This window comes from Moschus berezovskii, chromosome 1 (assembly GCF_049115385.1).
Source record: "Moschus berezovskii isolate FMDL1 chromosome 1, NW_MosBer_1.0, whole genome shotgun sequence".
NCBI classification, from domain to species: domain Eukaryota; kingdom Metazoa; phylum Chordata; class Mammalia; order Artiodactyla; family Moschidae; genus Moschus; species Moschus berezovskii.
In genome coordinates this window covers 17766230-17789481 of record NC_142460.1, presented here as the reverse complement: position 1 = coordinate 17789481, position 23252 = coordinate 17766230, and the positions used below count along the sequence as shown (strand labels likewise).

Below are 23252 nucleotides of genomic sequence, written 5' to 3'. Positions count from 1 at the left end.
GCACCAAGGAGTCCTAACCACTGGACCACCAGGAAACTCCTGATTTATGCTTTCTTCAATGTGTAGTTTCTGTTTTTCTAGTAGCTGTTTTGATTGGTCATTTTGCTGCCAGTGATGCCCAAGTCCGCCTGAGCAGTAGAATCACATGTAGAAATTTTTACACACATGGATTCTGCAACTTCTCTACAAACTGTAGATCAGAGTCTGCAGAGCTATGTTCTAGGATTGCAGGAATCTAAAGTTCTAAGACTCCCTAAGTCATAAAACTGCCTAACCAAAGTCCTCCTTGGGGACTAGAAAATCTGCAAGTGTATTCACTAGTGTTCTACATACACATCTTCCCTTCCATTGCCTATTGAAAATTAAAATAAAGATCACTTAGAGAGAGTCAACACAGCAACTAATCAAAGTCAAATAATCACTCTAGCCAATAATATACTTCACTCCCCCATCCTCTGAAAAATTTGTACCGACAATCCAGAAACCTGAAAGAGGGAATAGAGTTAAACATGTCATATGTAACTTTTATCCTGTTAATCTTTCTGATTTCAAGGTTCATCTGTGGTACTTTTATCTTAGACTCCTGTAAGCCAATGTTGTTGCTTTAAGAAAGTATTGGTTGTAATCAATTTTTTTTTCTGTAATCAAAACAAAATACGTTGTGTGTGTGTGTGAGTATGTGTGTGTGTATGTTGATTTGGGGCCCTGAGTTTAACTGATAACAACATCAGTTTGATAAAAAGTGAAATACAGACCCACATAGCTGTTTTAATAAGAGGAAAATTTAGTTATTTTAATGTGGCCTTGCATGAACAAGGTCTTAGTTATATTCTTGCTCTTTGGGAATCAGTAGCTCCACTTCCATAGTTGACTGTGCTAGTCTTCAAACGAAACTTAGTTTTTCTCTTCTACTAAAAGTTTCTAGAGGCAGTTGTCAGTCATTTGTTTGGAATAATTTAGCAATGAAGTAAAACAGGAACCTAGAGATTGTCGTCAATATTTTAAGATGGAAAGTTGTGCTTGTTGGGGAGTTAAAGTATTAAATCTAGTCTTTTTTAAATGTTGTGTATATATCCCCATTTTTGTTGCTCCAACCAAGAAACAGGCCTAAGATTTTATTCAAAATGGAGTACATGTTACTTTTTTTTTTTTTTTGTAATTAGTAGCCACCTTTCTTGGAGAAGGCAATGGCAAGCCACTACAGTACTCTTGCCTAGAAAATCCCATGGATGGAGGGTATGGCAACCTACTCCATTAATTGTGCCTGGAGACTCCCATGGATAGAGGAGCCTAGTGGGCTAGAGTCCATAGGGTCACAAACAGTCGGACCTGACTGAATCGACTGAGCACACATGCACACACACACAGAGCTTGTTTTCTAGAACACACATCTCTAGCAGAGGAGAACCACAAAAATCTTTTAGAAGGCTTTCATTCTTTTTGTTAGCCACAATATATATTAAACCAGCTTTGACATACAGGAGATATTTAGGATTGTGTTTCTAGCTAATTTGACTCATAAGTGGGTGAGAAGATACCTGGACATGGGCCCTTTCATACTGCTTACTTCCATTCATGCTCCTGTGAAGATCAGAGTGGAATTAGCTCTTTGCAATGCTTTAGTATGTCTTTGTGATTTTGAAAGTCCAGTCAGTGGATTCATGCTTGGCTCGCTGCTTAAGAATCAACTGGTATAGTTTGGTAACAGCACAGATTCCCAACTATTCTGTCCATGCCTCCCCTCTCCCCATCTTCTGTTCAGTTGGTCTGGGCTAGTGCCTGGAAATTAAAGTTCTCCAGCAGACAGATATGGGAAATATTGCGCAAGAGGGCTCTGAAGATGTGTCCGAGTCAAGAATGTTATGAATTGTTGGAATTTCAGTGTGGAAGCTACCACCACAAGTTCATGAATTTTCCCCTCCATATTTGCAGGTGTGACTGTGTACGAAACAAAATGTGGGTCGCAGCCTTTGAAGTCATTTCTGCTGCCTTGGTAGTGGTGAGCAATTTTGGCCTGATGTTGTACATTGTGGTGCCATTTGTGATCATAGCTGCAAATTCACCATTTCTTATTCTAGGTGAGTAAAACAAAGCATAAGGCTGCACACTGTGTATGTGGGGGTGTAGGGTGGGTAAAGGAAGGGTATTGTGTTAGATTAGGCAAAATAGTTATATGCAGGTGACTCTACAGATCCAAAATGAGGAATTGGGAGAAAAAGAAAATCAAATGGAATTATGTGCCTTTCAGTTCAGTTCAGTTCAGTCACTCAGTACTGTCCAACTCTTTGCAACCCCACGGACTGCAGCATGCCAGGCCTCCCTGTCCATCACCCACTCCCGGAATTTACCCAAACTCATGTCCATTGAGTCGGTGATGGCATCCAACCATGTCATCTTCTGTCTTATGTGCCTTTAAGAGTTGGAAAAATCTACTACCCCAGGTGGAAAAACACAGACCAGGGACATGAACAGGCAGTTCACACACACACACACACACACATATACAGAATCCAAAACACTTATCATTGAAAATATAAGAAAGAAATATTTGACCTTTCCATTAATCAAGGGATGCAATTAAACCAAAAGTGAGACACTTTTTCTTTTTATTAGATTAATGAATATTATAGCAAGACTGAAGGTTTGGGGAAGGTTGTATGCAAATAAACACACATTCTGCTGAGGGAAATGTGTAAATTGGTGCACATTTAAAATATAACTTTGCAATTTTAAAAGGAATCTGAGCTGCCAACTTCATTTCTGGGAATTTGTCCTAATTATTGGACAGGTGCTCACAAAATAGAATAAGGATATTTATTTCAGTGTGATTTAGAATAGGAAAAAACAAAAACAGGCTAACTGTATGATAGCTTACTGTGAATGATGTTGGATTCGTGATCTCCAAAGAAGAAGATTTAGCTTCTTCTCCACCAGGGACCAGGCTTGATCACTCAAAAGCTTCTGTGTAGCAGAGGTTTATTAAAGTATAAAAAGGGACAGCGAAAGCTTCTGACATAGACATCAGAAGGGGAAGGCAGAGTGCCCCCCTAGCTAGTCTTATCAAGGCCTTACATACTTTTTTCAGACCCACTTCCACAACATACATCTTAAATGAACAAGATTAGAATGAACAATAGAAAGATCTTACCAGACCCACTCCTATAATATCCATTTTAAGATGACAGGATTAGTCAGAATGTTCTTGTTAAGCAGAAACATGTCCTTGAGCAAGATGCATTGTTATATTCACTAAGACAAAACAATGTAGCAAAGACCGTTTGTCCTTTTCTCCTTGGAAGCCTCAGATCCCTTTCTTCTTCTCAATGGCTCTGGACCCCTTTCTCCTCCTTGGGGACCCTGGTCTTCTTATCAACCTACCTAGGAACTCTCTCATTCCCCCCTTTTCTTTGAGGAGGATCATGCTGACAAGGAAAAGGGCCATTGTTTTCATTCCATAGCTACTTCCTGTTGTTGAGGGACATTGTCCCTATGTTGTAGAGGTAATATATTCTCTTAACCATCATATTGAGGGTCTCTGATCCAGGGGCCCCGAGTAATAGTTGGAGGAGGCTGTGGCACTCGTAGGAGCCTGGACGACCATTTGTAACGTAGAAGCTTTCAGATGGTTAGAAACAAACCCCATTTTACAGTTACAGATGTAAGGCAAAATACCCATTAAACCAAGTTAAAACATAATCAAAATTAAAAGTCACATTATGTCCATAGTTACATCATCTATTTTAGGGTTGTTAGATGTCATCAGATCAAGACGAGACATCATATATGATTGCTGTCAGTGAAGGTATACGCAGAGCTGAAGAAAGTCCTTTCCTTGAAGTGGAGAATCCCACCATGCGAAGTCTTTCCCAGATGAGGAGGTTGAAAATCTGAAAGCTGAGTCACATAGTTAATTCTAAGCTTTCAGGATCTAGGACAAAATCCGTGCATGAAAACAGTCTCATAGAGACAGTCCCTTCTTCTTAGGGGCAGTTCAAGCCCTCGTTAAAGTCATGGGGAAAACTTTAAACCAACTGTCTTGTGTTTCCTGAGTTAGCTTACATGGATGTCCTTTAATAACGGTATTAGCCTTTTCAACATTTCCTGAAGATTGGGGTCTCCAGGAACAGTGTAAGTAATATTCTATTCCGAGAACTTTTGACACCCCTTGAGTTACAGTATCTTTAAGATGGAACATTATTGCTCTGAACTTTAGAGTTTAAGATCCCACTTACATCATGAGAAGTCAGTACATTAAGGTTTTGCCCATTCCTTAACCTCAGGTTTTCGTGTATACTGCTTTTGATATGAAAATAGGTGAGAGGTTTTGAGCTTGATAACAACAGGAACAGCATTTTGTGCTCAACCCACAGTTTTTCCATCAGCCCACACTCTAGGATTTACATTTTGTTCACTTAAAAGAGCAGGCTCCATATTCATGAAAGCAGAGGCCTGGACCATGTTCAGCATATGCCTCCCTAGAAGGGGTGAGGGAGACTCCAGCTCTATCAGAACCTCGTGAGAAAACAGCGTGGAGACCCAGTTGCAACTTAAAAGATGACTGAAATAATAGCATTTGGCTCATCCTGACAGCTCATCCCATTACAGTAGTAAGGAGGAAAGCAGACCAGGGGCTTCAGTGAGCACAGTGAAAGTTGTCCCAATGTCCAAAAGAAAATTGATCAATTGGCTTCCCATAGTTATTAATTCCCAGGTTTCCACAGGTGTAATTAGAAGGGGAGCTTGTGTGGGGACCCCCAGGTATTTTCAGTCCAGATTGCCTTGAGAGTCCAACCCCTGGGACCTGTGTCTCAGAGAACAGTCTCTCCTCAGGTGTGGTCATTTTATAGACCGGACATGGAGCCGGGTGCAGGTTAGATGCCTGAGGGCAACCCAGCTTGAGATGCCTCGCCTTTCCACCGTAATAACAAGTCCACCCCTTTTCACCTGGGTTACTCTGGACACTTCCTCAGTCTGTTTCAGGGTGGATCTAACAGGTATTGCTGGGACTTTGTTCTTTTGCCAGGTTTTTTTTTTTTTTCTCCTACTTTCCTCCTGGTATTCTTTACCATGATATACCATCTGAGCCAGCTGTAACAGTTTTTTAAAGACTGGTTTGGTCCAAACGCCTGTTTTCATAACTTATGGCAGATATCTGGAGCTGACTGAGTGAGAAATCAACTTTCCGATTATTCCTTCCTCTGTACTTTTGGGATCAAAGTCAGTAAACTTCCGGCGAGCCTCTTGTAGTCTATCTAGGAATTTATCAGGAGTTTTCTTCTATCCCTGTTCTGTGTCAGCCAACTTAGTATAGTTTAAAGTCTTCGTGTGCACTCGCCTGAGTCCTTCAAGGATACACCTGCCAAAGTGATTCCGATCCCACCTTCGTTTAGGCATGCTATAGTCACAGTCTGGCTCGTCATGGGAACTGCTTGGCTCCCAGGAGGGAGGAGGGCTATTTTGTGTTCCCTCTTTCCCCTTGTCTCGTGCTTAAGCCATTCATCTTCAAAAGTAGTAGTTTCTCCCAAAACTCGAGTTCTCGTGTTAGGAGTGAGCATCTGTCCCAAGATTGTTATATCTCTCCAAGTAAGGTCATAAAGTTACTCCTATAAAAGTGTCTATGAATTGGGACTGTTTGAATTTCTACTGAGACTGAGGCAACCCCTTCTGGAAGGGTGCCCTGACTCAGCCTGTTTAGTTGGGATCCCCAGATACAGGGGCAAAGTAAGAGAAGAGGAGGCAGCTGAAGTTTTCACACCCAAATCTGCACCCTTAGGACATAAGTCTGGCATGTCTCGCAGAGAGATAAAGAGCAACACATATGGCACTCCTACCCATTTCTCTTGTTTTCTACAGAACTGATCTAATTGTAAAACAGTATTATAATTGAGACCCTTCAGCCAACCAGTGTTCCCCTTCTTCCAAAGGATACCATGGCCATTCGGTATCAAAGAAAAAGATCAGGCATGTCTTTTTTAAACTCTGGGAACCAAACTTGCCCCTGCTTATAAAAATACATTTTAAAGAGGTGGTTCTGGACCTGCTAGCTCCCCCTTGCAAGAGAGAAAAAAGCAGCATCCACAGCCGTGGCTTCTTTCCACCGGAGGTGTCCCTCCCTGCTCTAGATGGGGGTTTAGACAGATGTTCCACCAAAGCTTTCTTTCCCTGGTTGGACTTATTCTGTCCCTTACCAACACAGGTGACTTATCCATCCCTCTTGGTTCCACTACCGAGGTGGGGTGGAGATGCACCAGGGGTATACCTGATGGCATCCCAGATTGGTGTCCAGTTCCTCACCATTAAGACCTTTGTCTGATTTTCGCTTCTCTGATGCCACCTGGGGTGGAGCAGAGTAGCTTTCCTGGAATATTTCCCAAGCTAGTCTTCTAGGGGAAGCATCCATGTTCCATGTGCCTGTGCACATTCCCAAGTACAGTCCTGATCACAGTAGAAGCTTTGAGTTATAAAGAGATGAACAAAGAATCCAAGATGTCTCTTCTGAGTGTCGCCACACCAGTATATGTGACAGCAAAAGAGGGAGTGAAGGGTCAGTCAGCGAGGAAAAAGTGATTTAGGTCCTCAAGCTACTAGGGCCAATCCTTTCAGTTCATTCCCACACATTCCACAGAAGGAATATCTAGGGAGTTGAGACACAAGCCGTTGGAGAGCTTTCTCTGGACTGCTAAGAGCTAGCACTACCAAAGTTACTTGCACTTCCAAGCTGACCAGATCCTGCAATTCCCGATCTGTGTCTTCAAAAACCTCATGGTCACCATCAAGTCTTCTACCCACATAGATCAGAGGAACAGCCATGACAAAGACTTATTTTTAGGACTCTGGACCCTGAGGCAGCCATCCATGAGAATGACCTCTAGCCTGACAGCTCTGCCTTGATCCCAAACGTGCTCTTGTAACTTTCAGCTCCTAGCAAGGCTAGGCGCTTCCATCCATATAGTTTCACGTCTAAGTAAAAGTACAGAGTAACGACATGGATCACAAGTCCCTCGAAAATCGAGCTGAGCATGGGAAGATGGCGGAGGAATAGGATGGGGCGGTCACTTTCTCCCCCACAAAATCAACAAAAGAACATTTGAACGCTGAGTAAATCCCACAAAAAAAACTTCTGAATACCGGCAGAGGACATCAGGCACTCAGAAAAGCAGCCCATAGTCGGCGAAAGGAGGTAGGAAATAGATAAAAAGATAAAAAGAGAGACCAAATACGGAGGGACAGAGCTCCATCCCGGGAAGGGAGGCTTAAAAAAAGAGAGAGAGAGAAGTTTCCAAACACCTGGAAACACTGGCGAGTGGAACCTCAGAGGGCCACATAACTGGGAGACAAAAGACATAATTAAAACTCACAGACTAAGTGCCCAGAGGAAACTCAGCGGAGAAGCGGCGCAGACACCCACGCCTCTCACTAGCAGGCGGGGGCTGGGCAGGGAGGAGCCAGCAGCAGCGCTTAGAGGGAGAACTGGCGGCTGTGCTTAGAGGGAGAACGGCTGTGCACTTAGAGGGAGAACCGGCGGCTGGGCTTAGAGGGAGAACCGGGCTTGAATGCCCCAGGGCAAACTGAGGGCTCGAACTTAAGATACCAGAGCAGAGGTTGCAGCTGAAGGGCGAGAGGGCTGGAAAAAGCCTGCGAAAAGCCCCAAGCCAGCCCTGCCCACAGAACCGGGCGCTGAGCAGAGCAAGCCGGCAGCGGGTGGCCCATCCCCCAACCCCCACCGACATGGGCTGGGAGGGGAGCCAGCGCTGGGGCGGGGGGAGCCGCGGCCCCAGAGAGGCTTCCTGTGCCAAGCTGCAGGCAGGCTTCCTTGCTGGCCAGGACTTCTTGGGTTCAGGCCGGTCGATATCCTCCTGAGAAAGTGCGCCGGTTGTACTCCTGGAAAACCGAGCTGGCAGGGACCGGGAAGGCCATAAGTTGCAGCGACCGTGCTCGCCAAACGCCTGGTCACCTGAGATTCTAGGACTGGGGAAGGCACAAAATGCAGGCCCAGACAAGTCTGCGCCTTTGTTGAGTACTCGAGGACCTGAACCTGAGCCGCTCATACCTGGGAAGTGGATGCAACCCGCGCCAGCTGCGGACAGCTCGCAGCAGAGCAAACTAAAGCCTAAGCAGCATAAACAGGGAAAGCAGACACGCCTCGAGCGGGAGCATTCCCAGTGTAGCCAAGACACCGCGAGCACTCCCCACAGACGCCAGGGATATTTGTTAGCTGTTCCTCCCTCCCTATATCAGGACTGAATAGGAGAGCCGGGAAAAAAAAAAAAAGTGTCCACCACTGCATCCTGGTGTCAGGACGGGAATTAGACGCTGAAGAGACCAGAAAACAGGAGAGGGAGAAGCCTTGAGCCTCCTGCAAGAATAAGACTGAAAACCAGAGGCAGAGGCTTAAGGCCAAATCCTGAGAACACCAGAGATCTCCGGTTCCACAGAACATTAATTGATAGGTACTCATCAAAGGCCTCCATACATGCAACTGAAACCAGGCACCACCCAAGAGTCAACAAGTTTCAGTGAAAGACATACTACGTAAGCTGTCCAGCAACACAAGAGAATAGCACTGAGCTTCAATATACAGGCTGTCCAAAGCCACCCCAAACCCACTGACATCTCAAACTCATTACTGGACACTTCATCCCACTCCAGAGAGAAGAAATCCAGCTCCACCCACCAGAACATCTACTCAAGCTTCCCTAACCAGGGAACCTTGACAAGTCACCCATCCAACCCCACACACAACAAGGTAACTACATAATAAAGAGAACTACACAAACTGTCAGAAGACGGAAAGGCCACCCCGAACACAGCAATATAAGCAAGATGAAGAGGCAGAGAAATACCCAACAAGTAAAGGTACAGGATAAATGCCCACCAACACAAACAAAAGAGGAAGATATAGGGAACCTACCCGGTAAAGAATTTCGAATTTTAATTGTGAAAATGATTCAAAATCTGGAAAGCAAAATGGAGTTACAGATAAATAAACTGGAGAAAAGGAATGAGAAGATGGAAGAAATGTTCAATAAGGAATTAGAGGAAATAAAAAAGAGTCAATATACAATGAATAATACAATAGATGAGATCAGAAACACTTTCGAGGGCACAAACAGTAGAATAATGGAGGCAGAAGACAGGATAAGCGAGCTAGAAGACAGAATTGTAGAAATAAATGAAACAGAGTCGGAAAAAGAAAAAAGAATTTTAAAAAATGAGGAAAATATTAGAGACATATGGGACAATATTAAACGTCCCAACATTCGAATCATAGGAGTCCCAGAAGAAGAAGACAAAAAGAAAGACCATGAGAGAATACTTGAGGAGATAATAGTTGAAAATTTCCCTAAAATGGGGAAGGAAATAATCACCCAAGTCCAAGAAACACAGAGAGTCCCTAACAGGATAAACCCAAGGCAAAATACCCCAAGGCACATATTAGTCAAATTAACAAAGATCAAACACAAAGAAAAAATATTAAAAGCAGCAAGGGAAAAACAATAAATAACACACAAGGGGATCCCCATAAGGATAACAGCTAATCATTCAGCAGAAACTCTACAGGCGAGGAGGGAATGGCAAGACACACTTAAAGTGATGAAAGAAAACCTACAGCCCAGATTACTGTACCCAGCAAGGATCTCATTCAAATATGAAGGAGAAATCAAAAGCTTTACAGACAGGCAAAAGCTGAGAGAATTCAGCATCACCAAACCAGCTCTCCAACAAATACTAAAGGATCTTCTCTAGACTGGAAACAGAGAAAGGGTATATAAACTCGAACCCAAAACAATAAAGAAAATGGCAACGGGATCATACTTATCAATAATCACCTTAAACATAAATGGGTTGAATGCCCCAACCAAAAGACAAAGCCTGGCTGAATGGATACAAAAACAAGACCCCTATATATGTTGTCTACAAGAGACCCACCTCAAGTCGAGGGACACATACAGACTGAAAGTGAAGGGCTGGAAAAAGATATTCCACGGAAATAGAGAAAAAAGAAAGCAGGAGTAGCAATACTCATATCAGATAAAATAGACTTTAAAACAAAGGCTGTGAAAAGAGACAAAGAAGGAAACTACATAATGATCAAAGGATCAATCCAAGAAGAAGATATAACAGTTATAAATATTTATGCACCCAACATAGGAGCACCACAATATGTAAGACAATTACTAACAATTATGAAAGGGGAAATCAACAATAACACAATAATAGTGGGAGACTTTAATACCCCACTTACATCTATGGATAGATCAACTAAACAGAAAATTAACAAGGAAACACAAACTTTGAATGATACAATAGACCAGTTAGACCTAATAGATATCTATAGGACATTTCACCCCAAAACAATTAATTTCACCTTTTTCTTAAGCGCACACGGAAACTTTTCCAGGATAGATCACATCCTGGGCCATAAATCTAGCCTTGGTAAATTCAAAAAAAAAAGAAATCATTCCAAGCATCTTTTCTGACCACAATGCAATAAGATTAGATCTCAATTACGGGAGAAAAACTATTAAAAATGCCAACATATGGAGGCTGAACAACACACTACTGAATAATGAACAAATCATAGAAGAAATCAAAAGAGAAATTAAAATATGCATAGAAATGAATGAAAATGAAAACACAACAACCCAAAACCTCTGGGACACTGTAAAAGCAGTGCTAAGGGGGAAGTTCATAGCAATACAGGCACACCTCAAGAAACAAGAAAAAAGTCAACTAAATAACATAACTCTACATCTAAAGAAACTAGAAAAGGAAGAAATGAAGAACCCCAGGGTTACCAGAAGGAAAGAAATCATAAAAATTAGGGCAGAGATAAATGGAAAAGAAACAAAAGAGACCATAGCAAAAATCAACAAAGCCAAAAGCTGGTTCTTTGAGAAGGTAAATAAAATTGACAAACCACTATCCAGACTCATCAAGAAAGAAAGGGAGAAGAACCAAATCAATAAAATTAGAAATGAAAATGGAGAGATCACAACTGACAACACAGAAATACAAAGGATTATTAAAGAATACTCTCAGCAATTATATGGCAATAAAAGGAATAACTTGGAAGAAATAGACAAATTCCTAGAAAAGTACACCTTGCCAAAACTGAACCAGGAAGAAATAGAAAATCTGAACAGACCCATCACAAGCACGGAAATAGAGGAAGTAATCGGAAAGCTTCCAGCAAAAAAAAAAAAAAAAAAAGCCCATGTCCAGACGGCTTCACAGCTGAATTCTACCAAAAATTTAGTGAAGAGCTAACACCTATTCTACTCAAACTCTTTCAGAAAATTGCTGAGGAAGGAAAACTTCCAAACTCATTCTATGAGGCCACTATCACCCTAATCCCAAACCTGGTAAAGATCCCATAAAAAAGGAAAACTACAGGCCAATATCACTGATGAACATAGATGCAAAAATCCTTAACAAAATTCTAGCAATCAGAATCCAACCACACATTAAGAAGATCATACATCATGACCAAGTGGGCTTTATCCCAGAAATGCAAGGATTCTTCAATATCCGCAAATCAATCAACGTAATACACCACATTAACAAACTGAAAAATAAAAATCATATGATTATCTCAATAGATGCAGAGAAAGCCTTAGACAAAATACAACATCCATTTATGATAAAAACTCTCCAGAAAGTGGGAATAGAAGGGACATATCTCAACATAATAAAAGCTATATATGACAAACCCACAGCAAATATTATCCTCAATGGTGAAAAACTGAAAGTGTTTCCCCTAAAGTCAGGAACAAGACAAGGGTGCCCACTCTCACCACTACTATTCAACATAGTTCTGGAAGTTTTGGCCACAGCAATCAGAGCAGAAAAAGACATAAAAGGAATACAAATTGGAAAAGAAGAAATAAAACTTTCACTGTTCGCTGATGACATGATCCTCTACACAGAAAACCCTAAAGACTCTACCAGAAAACTACTAGAGCTAATCAATGAATACAATAAAGTTGCAGGATATAAAATCAACACACAGAAATCCCTTGCATTCCTATACATTAATAATGAGAAAATAGAAAGAGAAATTAAGGAAACTATTCCATTCACTGTTGCAACGAAAAGAATTAAATACTTAGGAATATATCTACCTAAGGAAACAAAAGACTTGTACATAGAAAACTATAAAACACTAGTGAAAGTAATCAAAGAGGACATTAATAGATGGAGAAATATACCGTGTTTGTGGATTGGAAGAATAAATATTGTGAAAATGAGTATACTACCCAAAGTAATTTATAAGTTCAATGCAATCCCTATCAAGCTACCAACGATATTTTTCACAGAACTAGAACAAATAATCTCACAGTTTGTATGGAAATACAAAAAACCTCGAATAGCCAAAGCAATCTTGAAGAAGAAAAATGGAACTGGAGTAATTAACCTGCCAGACTTCAGGCTCTACTACAAAGCCACAGTCATCAAGACAGTATGGTACTGGCATAAAGACAGAAATATAGATCAATGGAACAAAATAGAAAGCCCAGAGATAAACCCACGCACCTATGGACACCTTATCTTCGACAAAGGAGGCAAGAATATAAAATGGACAAAAGACAGTCTCTTTAACAAGTGGTGCTGGGAAAACTCGTCAGCCACTTGTAAAAGAATGAAACTAGAACACTTTCTAACACCATACACCAAAATAAACTAAAAATGGATTAGAGAGCTAAATGTAAGACCAGATACTATAAAACTCCTAGAGGAGAATGTAGGCAAAACACTCTCTGACATAAATCACAGCAGGATCCTCCAAGACCCACCTCCCAGAATATTGGAAATAAAAGCAAAAATAAACAAATGGGACCTAATTAAAATTAAAAGCTTCTGCACAGTAAAGGAAACTCTAAGCAAGGTGAAAAGATAGCCTGCAGAATGGGAGAAAATAATAGCAAATGAAGCAACGGATAAAGGATTAATCTACAAAATATACAAGCAGCTCCTGCAGCTCAATTCCAGAAAACTAAGTGACCCAATCAAAAAATGGGCCAAAGAACTAAGCAGACATTTCTCCAAAGAAGACATAAAGATGGCTAACAAACACATGAAAAAATGCTCAACATCCCTCATAATCAGAGAAATGCAAATCAAAACAACAATGAGATACCATTTCACACCAGTCAGAATGGCTGCTATCCAAAAGTCTACATGCAATAAATGCTGGAGAGGGTGTGGAGAAAAGGGAATCCTCTTACACTGTTGGTGGGAATGCAAACTAATACAGCCACTATGGAGAACAGTGTGGAGATTCCTCAAAAAACTGGAAATAGAACTGCCATATGATCCAGCAATCGCACTCCTGGGCATACACACCGAGGAAACCAGAATTGAAAGAGACACATGTACTCCAATGTTCATTGCAGCACTGTTTATAATAGCCAGGACATGGAAGCAACCTAGATGTCCATCTGCAGATGAATGGATAAGAAAGCTTTGGTACATATACACAATGGAGTATTTTTCAGCCATCAAAAAGAATGCATTTGAATCAGTTTTAATGAGGTGGATGAAATTGGAGCCAATTATACAGAGTGAAGTAAGCCAGAAAGAAAAACATCAATACAGTATACTAACGCATATATGTGGAATTTAGAAAGATGGTAACCTGAACCCTGTATACGAGACTGCAAAAGAGACATAGGCATATAGAATAGTCTTTGGGACTCTGTGGGAGAGGGTGAAGGTGGGATGATTGGGGAGAATGGCAATGTAGCATGTATATTATCATAAGTGACCAGTCCAGGTTCGACGCATGATACAGGATGCTTGGGTGTGTGCACGGGGATGACATGGAGGGAGGATATGGGGAAGAGGGAGGTGGGGTCAAGAAAGAGAACACATGTACACCCGGGGCGGATTCATGTCAATGTATGGCAAAACCAAACAATATATTAATGAAAGGTAATTTGCCTCCAATAAAATAAATTTTAAAAAATAAATAAATTAATTATTTAGCCATAAAAAAAAAAAGAAAATCTATGATCCGACAGGTTAGGTTAGTAGTTCTAATTTCCCATGTAACTATGGAAAGGCCAAAGAGCCCAGGAAAAGGTGACCTAGAAAGGAAACTTCAGTCCACACACTTTGCCCATTTCTGTCCCTTTTCCTCACAAGAATGCTGGGTGTCTCTTGGCACTGAGAGGTTGAATAAAGCCCGACAAGTCTTCCTAAATCACATTTTAGGGTCTGCCTTCAGTCATTATAAGGCACCACAAAATCCCAGTGCAGGGCTCATCACTTGCTTTGCACAGGATATATCATTCAATCACACAAGCACACCGCCAGATCAGTGAGGCATTGAGAGACAGGCAAAGAAAACCATTTGAGTTGATCTTGTTAATTTTAAATGGATGGTTAAGAAATGTGGAGACTCTGTTTCTTTCTCTAACAGGTGTTGGGGTCGATGACATGTTTATTTTGATTTCTGCCTGGCAGAAGACCAGCCTCATGGATAGCATAAGTGAGCAGATGTCCAATGTCTATTCCAAAGTGGCAGTATCCATTACAATCACCACCATCACCAGTGTCCTGGCCTTCTATACAGGAATTATGCCCTCTTTCGGGTCCGTACAACACTTTTGCATATATATAGGAACAACCCTGCTCTTTTGTTATTTTCATAACATCGTCTGTTTTGGAGCATTTATGGCCATTGATGGTAAAAGAGAAGTAGTCTGTCTACACTGGCTGAAGAAGCAGGAAACGCCTGACCAAAAATTTTCTCCATTAAAAAAGTCTTTTCTCCTCCCAGGTAATTTTCTCCAAGATGAACATAAAGCTGATATCCATCCAATGAATCTGTTCTTTTTTCAATTTGTTTTTTAATTGAAGGATAATTGCTTTACAGAATTTGGTTGTTTTCTGTAAAACCTCAACATGAATCAGCCATAGGGATACAAATATCACCTCCCTTTTGAAACTCCCTCCCCATCCCACCCCTCTAGGTTGATTCAGAGCCCCTGTTTGAGTTTCCTGAGCCATGCAGCAGATTCCCATTGGCTATCTATTTTACATATGGAATCCAGTGAACCTATTCTTTAGAGAATATTTTAGTCCTTTTATCACAAACACCGAGTCCATGTGTTTTGTAGTGCTCCTGTACTTTGTACATCATAAGCACTATATATGGGTGTTTCTGAGCGCAGGAAGGTTTCAGTTCAGTTCAGTTCAGTCACTCAGTCGTGTTGACTCTGTGCGACCCCATGAATCACAGCACTCCAGGCCTCCCTGTCCATCACAAACTCCCAGAGTTCACTCAAACTCATGTCCATCGAGTCGGTGATGCCATCCAGCCATCTCATTCTCTGTTGTCCCCTTATCTTCCTGCCCCCAATCCTTCCCAGCATCAGAGTCTTTTCCAGTGAGTCAACTCATCGCATGAGGTGGCCAAAGTATTGGAGTTTCAGCTTTAGCATCAGTCCTTCCAATGAACACCCAGGATTGATCTCCTTTAGAATGGACTGGTCCGAAATTTGGCAAGTGATGACTCCTACACCACACAATGTTGTAATGTAGAAGAAGAACATTTTTCAAGTTATTGTCCCAGGGTAATGGTTATCATCACTGAGACTCTTGACTACTGGCTTAAAGATACTAGGCAAAAATTGGAAAAATGTCTGGCAGATTTTGAAAACAATGAGTATGTAGATAAAAATCATACAGAGTTTTGGTTATGAGAATATATATAAAATATGTAGAAAACCTTCGTCAAGATATAAATGATAAGACAGCTTTTCTACGCAATAAACACTTTTTAAATGGAATTTCCACTTTTTGTGTATAACATTAATATTACATTATCATGTGAAATCATTTGTTCCCAGGCCTTCATTTAAACCATGAGTATGTCTTCTTCAACCAATAGAAAACTGATGCTACACCAGTTCTGAGACATGGCCAAAAAGTGTGAAGTTCCCCTAATGGTATGCAACCAGGTTTCCATATATTTTGATCTGTATTCTGCAATATTAGAAAACACTGTTCAAAATGTGACTGTTGTATCAACAGCTATGTTCATTGTTTCCTTATTGTTAATTCCTCATACCCTGTGTTCTTTGTGGGTAACTTTTGCTATTGCCTCTGTGATTATGGGCCTCATGGGTTTTATGGCCTTCTGGAATGTCAATCTTGATTCCATAGCCGTGATTAATATTCTCATTTGTACAGGGTTTTCTTTTGACTTTTCTGCTCACATTTCCTGTGAATTTGTTTCCAGTTCAGAGCCCTCAGTAAACTGAAAACCCACTGAGGCATTGTATCTCCTAGGCTACCCTGTCTTACAAAGTGCATTTTCAACAATAATAGGGATGTGTGTCCTGTCTGCAGCTAAAGCATACATCTTCAGGACATTATTTTAAGATTGTTTCTTGTGATGGTATTTGGAGCGGCTCGTGGTCCAATTTTTAACCAGTTTTTGAAAGTTAGTTTGAAAAAACCAGTAACAAATCAAAGGCCAAATGAAGAATTCATGATTAGTCTGACCCAATCTGATGAAAAGGCACTATTAAGAAGAGTCAATAAGCTAAAAGCAAACGCATGTTTCCTTGGCTTCACAATACCATTTAAAATGTTATTTAAAATATCCTGAGAGAGGACAGAACAAGATGGAGGAGAGAGGTGGATGTGGAGTACATCTTTCTCCACATATACATCAGCAATACATCTTCAGACACAGAAGTGCATGCAGAACACCAGCTGAGAGTGGACAGGAGTACCAGACCTGTGGAAAAGAATATATAGAACAATGAAAAACTCAGTAGGATGAAGGAACTAGGGGGCAAAACAGGAGTGGGAGATCTCATATGTCTATTCAGGGCTACAAATGAGTGCCAACTAATGATAACCCCCAAAATTAAGATTCTGGGGATAAGATTTCTCAGGATAGATCTAAAGAGCCAACACTGCTTGGCAGGGGTTGTACTCCAAAATAGACAGAAGATAGACCCCTGAACAAGAAGAGACTTGAATCTCATCTTGAATGAGATGTGTTGTTTCTGGCAAATATCTCCAGATAAGATAAAGAACGGAATGCTGGGCTGGAAGAAGCACAAGCTGGAATCAAGATTGCTGGGGAAAATATCAATAACCTCAGATATGCATATGACACCACCCTTATGGCAGAAAGTGAAGAGGAAATAAAAAGCCTCTTGATGAAAGTGAAAGAGGAGAGTGAAAATGTTGGCTTGAAGCTCAACATTCAGAAAACGAAGATCATGGCATCTGGTCCCATCACTTCATGGGAAATAGATGGGGAAACAGTGGAAGCAGTATCAGACTTACTTTTGGGGGGCTCCAAAATCACTGCGAATGCTGATTGCAGCCATGAAATTAAAAGACGCTTACTCCTTGGAAAGAAAGTTATGACCAACCGAGATAGCATATTAAAAAGCAGAGACATGACTTTGCCAACAAAGGTCCGTCTAGTCAAGGCTATGGTTTTTCCCGTGGTCATGTATGGATGTGAGAGTTGGATTGTGAAGAAAGCTGATCGCCGAAGAATTGATACTTTTGAACTGTGGTGCTGGAGAAGACTCTTGAGAGTCCCTTGGACTGAAAGGAGATCCAACCAGTCCATTATAGAGGAGATCAATCCTGTGTGTTCATTGGAAGGACTGATGCTGAAACTGAAACTCCATTACTTTGGCCACCTCATATGATGAGTTGACTCACTGGAAAATACTTTGATGCTGGGAGGGATTGGGGGCTGGAGGAGACAGGGATGACAGAGAATGAGATGGATGGATGGCATCACCAACTAGATGGACATGAGTTTGAGTGAACTCCAGGAGTTAGTGATGGACAGGGAGGCCTGGTGTGCTATGATTCATGGGGTCGCAAAGAGTCGGACACGACTGAGGGACTGAACTGACTGACTGACTGAAGTTAAAGAAAGTCTCACAGTCCTCCAGAAAAAACATTCAGATCCTACAGGATCTCAACGAACGAGCTGCAGAAATCTTGGGGTGGCTGCAATCTCTCTTTGGGGGCTCTACTCCTGGCAATGGGGAATTTGGAGTTGGCTAATGATCTGATAGATAGAGTGCCTGATGAACTATGGATGGAGGTTCGTGACATTGTACAGGAGACAGGGACCAAGACCACCCCCATGGAAAGAAGCACAAAAAAGCAAAATGACTGTCTGAGGAGTCCTTACAAATAGCTGTAAAAGAAGAGAAGCGAAAAGCAAACGAGAAAAGGAAAGATATAAGCATCTGAATGCAGAATTCCAAAGAATAGCAAGAGGAAAACAACAGAATACGAAAGGCAAGAGATCTCTTTAGAGCTACCAAGGGAATCTTTCATGCAAAGATGGGCTCCATAAAGGACAGAAATGGTATGGACCTAACAGAAGGAGAAGATATTAAGAAGAGGTGGCAAGAATACACAGAAGAACTGTACAAAAAAGATCTTCACGACCAAGATAATCACAATGGTGTGATCACTCACCTAGAGCCAGACATCTTGGAATGTGAAGTCAAGTGGGCCTTAGAAAGCATCACTATGACAAAACTAGTGGAGGTGATGGAATTCCAGTTGAGCTATTTCAAATCCTGAAAAATGATGCTGTGAAAGTGCTGCACTCAATATGCCAGCAAATTTGGAAAACTCAGCAATGGCCACAGGACTGGAAAACGTCAGTTTTCATTCCAACCCCAAAGAAAGGCAATGCCAAAGAATGCTCAAACTACCGCACAATTGCACTCATCTCACACGCCAGTAAAGTCATGCTCCAAATTCTCCAAGCCAGGCTTCAGCAGTATGTAAACCGTGAACTCCCAGATGTTCAAGCAGGTTTTAGAAAAGGCAGAGGCACCAGAGATCAAATTGCCAACATCCGCTGGATCATGGAGAAAGCAAGAGACTTCCAGAAAAACATCTATTTCTGCTTCATTGACTATGCCAAAGCCTTTGACTATGTGGATCACAACAAACTGTGGAAAATTCTGAAAGAGATGAGAATACCAGACCACCTGACCTGCCTCTTGAGAAACCTGTATGCAGGTCAAGAATCAACAGTTAGAACTGGACATGGAACAATGGACTTGTTCCAAATAGGAAAAGGAGTACATCAACGTTGTATATTGTCACCCTGCTTATTTAACTCATATGCAGAGTACATCATGAGGAATGCTGGGCTGGAAGAAGCACAGGCTGGTCAAGATTGCTGGGAGAAATATCAATAACCTCAGATATGCAGATGACAACACCCTTATGGCAGAAAGTGAAGAGGAACTAAAAAGCGTCTTGATGAAAGTGAAAGAGGAGAGTGGAGAGGTTGGCTTGAAGCTCAACATTCAGAAAACAAAGATCATGGCATCTGGTCCCATCACTTCATGGGAAAGAGATGGAAAAACAGTGGAAACAGTGTCAGACTTTATTTGTTTGGGCTCCAAAATCACTGCAGATGCTGATTGCAGCCATGAAATTAAAAGATGCTTACTCCTTGGAAGGAAAGTTATGACCAACCTAGATAGCATATTAAAAAGCAGAGACATTACTTTGCCAACAAAGGTCCGTCTAGTCAAGGCAATGGTTTTTCCCGTGGTCATGTATGGATGTGCGAGTTGGACTGTGAAGAGAGCTGATTGCCGAAGAATTGATGCTTTTGAACTGTGGTGTTGGAGAAGACTCTTGAGGGTCCCTTGTACCACAAGGAGATCCAACCAGTCCATTCTAAAGGAGGTTGGTCCTGGGTGTTCATTGGAAGGACTGATGCTAAAGCTGAAACTCCAATGCTTTGGCCACCTCATGCGACGAGTTGACTCACTGGAAAAGACTCTGATGCTGGGAGGGTTAGGGCCAGGGAAAGGGGATGACAGAGAATGAGATGGCTGGATGGCATCACCGACTTGATGGACATGAGTTTGAGTGAAGTCCGGGAGTTGGAGATGGACAGGGAGGCCTTGCGTGCTGCGATTCATGGGGTCGCAAAGAGTCGGACACGACTGAGCGACTGAACTGAACTGAACTGAATGCCCCTACTAATCCCTGTTATCACCATATTGACACTGCCTATAATTGCTCCATGTATTATTGATTATTTAACCCTTTTTGTCTCTACCCAGGTCAACAAACTGTAACATGCAGTGCCAGTTCTACAAGGATATATAAAACTACACCCAACCATGGAAAACATCACTCACTCTTAGATGGACACCACTATTAGGACTCTGAGGCTTCAGACTAGCAAGAGAGGAAGGCCCATTGCCCCTCACCATCGCAACTCATCAGGAAGTAGCAAGAGAGAGCTTGATTCCTTTATTCCCAAAGAAATGGGCCTCCCATCTCTTGAGGTGGGAATGTTAGTTAGAATAGGAAAAAGGAGTCCAAAATGGTGGTGGCTAAAAGACAAAATAAGGAAAAAGCACACAAAAATGGAACAAAAATAATCTGAGGACCAGAGTAAGAACCTCAGGTGAAACAAACAGCCCCCCTGGCTAACCCAATTTCCTAGGGCAGGCTTAGGGGCAAGAGACAAATGACTAACAAGAGGAAACCAAGATGGATCAAGGCCTCCCCTTTGGGGTGGGCCCACTCTCACACCTCGAGGGTATATATTCCTTTGTTTGCTGAATAAAACTCTGAGCTGTAAGCGTGCTGTAACACTCGTCCACTGTGTTTCAAATCTTTGCTGTGGAAAGACAGAACTGAGGAAATTACATACTCCCCAGACATATCTATACATTATATCTATTACCACAATAAAAAAATTTTTAGAGTTTTCTAATAAAACTGTTTTACCTGTAGCATGATACAATTGCAAATAATATGATTAGAAGTTATGCCAAGTGAAATAAGGGGACCATTGTCATAGAATTTGCCTCAAATTCCAGTTGTCTAGAAAGTGATATAGAGGACCTTCCACAAAAATATATTCAGGTAAAGACCTTTCAATTTTGATATTGTGTGTCTTACATGTGATATTGAAACACTACAGCTTATTGATTTAAATTTTAAAATTCAGTAAAAAAAAAAAAGTCAATAATATGGATTATGATTTTAGAATAAGAGGGTAATGAAGATTTGCTTCTTCCCACAAATCTCTGGAATGTTTTTCAAACTTTCTTTCAAAAATCTAAAGTTTAAAACTCCTGAATATACAAACTCTGAATCTTACACAAAACTGTGAAAGCATTAATAACTGTGACGTTATGACTTTTTCTAAACTTCTATCAGGTTTGTTATGTGTTACTGTTCTCATTGCCCAAACAACATTTCAGAAAGGCCTGAGTATTAAAAGGCTTTTTTTCCAGAATGTGTCTTCTCACTTTCACCAGGTTTATTCAGAGTATTAGGTTTGCCAGCCAAAAAATTACTGAAGAGATAATATGTGCCTGGCACTATGCTATAATTTACTTTTAAAATGTTCATCTTTCTTTCTCAAAAACATCATGAAAATTTTGTTTAAAGTTTTGTTTTTTTAATTCCAATGAACTCCAAACAAAGTTTAGAGGGCTCCCAGAAACAGCAAAGGCTTACTGGAAGCAAGAATTTCAGGCTAATTTGACCAGAAAACTAAACCTGAAGATCAACGTCTGTACTGAACAGACCTCCAGTGAGAATGTATGACTTGTTTTTAACCATCATATTCCGTCCGTCCGTCCGTTCCATCGCTCAGTCGTGTCCGACTCTATGCAACCCCGTGGACTGTAGCCTACCAGGCTTCTCTGTCCATGGGATTCTCCAGGCAAGAATACTGGAGTGGGTTACCATTTCCTTCTCCAGGGGATCTTCCCAACCCAGGGATCGAACCCGGGTCTCCCACATTGGAGGTAGACGCTTTAACCTCTGAGCCACCAGGGAAGCCCGCATATTACCAAGGATTTAAGATTTGTGGCATTCTTTTTTTTTTTTCACCTCCTATCTCTTTTTACTTAAAAAAAAATTATTGTAGTATAGCTGCTTCACAATGTTGTGTTAGTTTCACATGTGCAGCAAAGTGAATCGGTGATACACATATCCATTCTTTTTTAGAATCTATTGTGGCTTTCTTCAGTGTGCTATTTTAAGAAAGCTTGATTAAGGGTCAAATAAAGCAGAGCACACCTAGCTTCCAGTTGAGGACTCTATCTGATAATCTGGGAGTGCTGCTGCTCTGGTCCTTGGAACAAGTCTTCTTATCCTTCCCACCTTCTCCTGGCCTCCTTATTAACCCCAGCCGCTAGGTACCTTGATCTTCTTCAAGGCCAGACTCTTTTCAAGGCTGCCAACCTTCATCAGGAAATGGATCATCCACACCTTGCTATGTTCATTTTCATCTCCTTCACCTGTCTTCAGGTAGTACTGCAGCCACAGGGCTTCGGCCTGGAAGAGTAACTAGCTCAACCCCATACTCTCGCCTAAGACAGTTCCACCTAGGACGTTGGCCAGGTAGACGATCTGGCCGGCTAGGCTGTAGATGGGAAAGGTGATGGTTTTCAGGTTGAGGGCCCTGTTCCTTTTCCAGGCGAACAATAATGGGCTGGGGAAACACCAGAGCTGGTTCTTAGCGCACACCTTGCTGTAGGGGATCTGGGTTCTGCTGTCCTGTGTCACAGTCAAAGCCTGCACCGCGCCTTCCACCTTGCTAATTTCTTCTAAGATTTCCAGCTCCAGTGGTGCCTCGGTGTTGGAGACCACTAGGATGGAGGCATAATTGACCTCTGTGCTCTTCCTGGAGATGGAGAAGATGAGAGAGTCGTTGGCAGTGAAATATTCCTGCACAAAGCATTGCTCAGCCTTGGCAGGGCTCCCTACTGGGGGTGTACTGCTCTTCGAGGTTTTCCTCATCCTGGTAAATCAGGCCAGAGCCAAGAATGGCCATTAACACCATGGACAGCAGCAGGAAGATCCATGGGTGTGAACCCACCTTCCAGCCCAACTGCCTGAAGGCCCAAGACAGCGGTGCCTCCAGGCAGTCTGTATGGCAGCGGGGCTGCTGGACCAGTTGGTTCTCAGACTGAGATACTGGTGGAGGTAGTGGAGCCTCGGCCGCAACTCAGGAGGGGCTCTGTGCTCTGCCCCACCACCCAGACAAGCTCGGTTCCCAGTTTTGACCCAAAGCTGAGCACGGCTCAGGCTCTAGGCCAGGCCCTGTGCGAGAACAAATCTCTCTCTCCAGGTCAGGTCCCGACTCTGATCTGGGTCCCTGGGACTCGGGCATAGGCTCTTTCCCTGCCTCCCGCTCTGCCTCTGGTGCAACCTTGAGGGATTAAAGCTCATTTCCAAGAATAAAGACC

The 23252-nt window shown here is 41.9% G+C and overlaps 1 pseudogene; it reads left to right on the top strand.

The window, feature by feature from the left end:
- The first annotated feature begins 962 nt into the window (after positions 1-962).
- On the top strand, positions 963-22350 carry LOC148778676 (patched domain-containing protein 3-like; annotated as a pseudogene).
- The last annotated feature ends 902 nt before the right edge of the window (positions 22351-23252 follow it).